Source organism: Lactuca virosa, chromosome 7 (genome assembly GCF_052849685.1).
Source record: "Lactuca virosa cultivar CGN04683 chromosome 7, Lactuca_virosa_CGN04683_v6, whole genome shotgun sequence".
Lineage (NCBI taxonomy): Eukaryota > Viridiplantae > Streptophyta > Magnoliopsida > Asterales > Asteraceae > Lactuca > Lactuca virosa.
In genome coordinates, this window is record NC_136432.1 from 114,499,598 (window position 1) to 114,502,190 (window position 2,593).

Below are 2,593 nucleotides of genomic sequence, written 5' to 3' on the forward strand. Positions count from 1 at the left end.
GTTGGCTTTGCATATGAGTTCTGAGAGTTCTCAATTGGTTGCATAACAACTTGGAAGCAATGGCAGGCCCTTGAGCTGCCAGGTGGCAGGATGTTAAGACTACACAAGTTCAATCCATAAGAGTTTGGATTTGTCACTAACCTTGTCTTGTGATTATGGTTTTGACAAATTCACATGGATAAGAACACATACACCATAAAATCTAAGTGTCATAAGGTTTCTCTCCGATTCATGAAAATGATGGTGAGGAAACACTTTCACTAAGTAGATTTTAAGTAGATAACAGTTGTGATATTTGCATTCTCAAAGTCGTTAGTGGAGCGTGTGTGGTTAACCGGCACACTAACATGGACTTGTGAGAAATGGCAAAGGTCTAAACAATTGAGACTATGATTACGGCATCCCTTTTCATAGTTCTGAAAGTGTTTAGACACACATATGTGCTACCTAAGGAAAGGTTTATGATTTTGATAAAGTTTTATCAAAAGCATCTTGTATCAGAAATGTGAACTTTGGTAAGAAGGTCAATAAAGTATTGATTTCTAGAAGTCCAGCTGATTTCTGAGTACATGTCGAAGCTAGTGGGAGCATAAGTATTATGCTAATAATCATCATGCAAGTGGGAGCATGATAATTATGATAAGTGTTGCAAGTTAGCAATGTTAATTATAGAAAAAAAGGTTTCAATTGGGAAAAGTTGTTTTGCTATAATTAAGGGAGAGAAAAATTATACTTCACTTCAATTCTAAAAGCTTAGATTGAGGTTTTAATCATATTTAGTCAAGGATATATATATATATATATATATATATATATATATATATATATATATATATATATATATATGAATTTCATGTTGGAATGGCTCGACATAAGGAAATTCTATATATGGGTCCATTACTTGCGTTCTAAAATTCGATTATGATTACGGCATCCCTCTTCATAATCTGAATTATGAGAACTTGGCAAATAGAAATAGAAATATTATAGCAAAAGACTGGTCTAGTATCATGTATTTATCAATCGTGTCCCATATGCTTCGGATATAGGATCGATTGCATGTGCTATAATATTCATCTGTTCTAGATTTTTCCAAATGCCCAGAGCATTAAGAAGGGAAAAGTACTAGAACTAGATATGACTAACTTGATTAAGCAATTATTAAGGACAACTAAGGTTTACCAAAGATTGGTTGCTCAGGGACAGTTGGAAGTATAGTGTTAATTGTGGAAGGACCATATTGACATATTCTGAAAAGAGGCAACTCTTGTTCAAAAGTAATAGTCAAAAGGGAATATGGAAATGTTCCCATAGGTGGATGTTATTCATTAAATCTGTCTAAGATTAGGAAAATTAATGCAAGAAGAATGTTCAAAGCAATGAACTTTGAATATGAGACTTCGTTTCCATGGAATTGATCTCTATTGGAATACTCTGTAATGTCTGTTGACAAGTCTTTGTGACTTTGTTCATAATCATTACAAGAGGACCACTGCATATAAGTTTATAATCTAACAGATTTAAGTAAATGCTAGGAATCTGGGATTCGTGCATTTGCAGTATGGATTTAGGATTGTGAAATGAGAATCATTGGAAGTATGTTCAATCGATCTATTTCACAGAGTAAAGATCATAGACAAACTTAGTGTGCATACTTGATGTATTTCATAACTAATGTTTAGACAAACATAGTGTGCATACTTGGAGTATGGTGTGACTAGTGTTTAGAAAACATAGTGTACATGCTCGGAGCATGGAACAACTATTGTTTTAATTCAAGTATAAAGTTGATAGTTTGAAACAGTATACAATGAATAATGTGCAATCAATATGGTGATAAATAAGAGGTGTTTTTATTTATATTCATAAGTTCTGATACCATAGTTGATTCGATTATTCTTGTGTTTCACTTTGCATGTTTTGACTTCCAGAATAACTAAGTCGCTCTTCCTGAATGACAAAGTTATTCAGTCTATCCACAGTCGGTCATATGTTGGAAGTAGATATGAAGCAAGACTGTCATGGGTTAGTTTGTAGAGGTCTAAGATGTTGGACAAAGTGGTGCTACAACACTTCATGAGTGCTCATAAGTTCTGAGTATTGGATCCAACCCACGCTCGCTGGTATCACTTCATGGAATTTATCTCGAGTGATCGCGAGACGGTAATATCATATAAGTCTTCAAACCTAGAGATATGACTTGTTGCCTATGAGTTGGTCATGCATTGATTGTACGAAAATACATTGGTAACTCGATGTTATAAAACGTGCCTTTGTGTATGATTCAACAAGTAGTAGAACAAGAATATGAGTCGAAGTTTATCTGTTCCTTCTTGGATTAGAAGCGATATCTGGGCCCCTCGATGATTTTGTGTTGACCCATGTACCGGGCTCGGTCAGAACTAAGTTCATGTGTTCAATTAAGTTCTATGTCAAACAAATCGGAAATCGGGAAACAAACTGCTGGACAATAAGTAAGACATTGTTCCATGTATTTGTCCGGCTGATATCTAGAACAAAGGATTATATGATCACTTATCTTAAATGGCGTATCATCATCTTCTCAGTTTCAAGAGACCTTGAAAAAGCTACG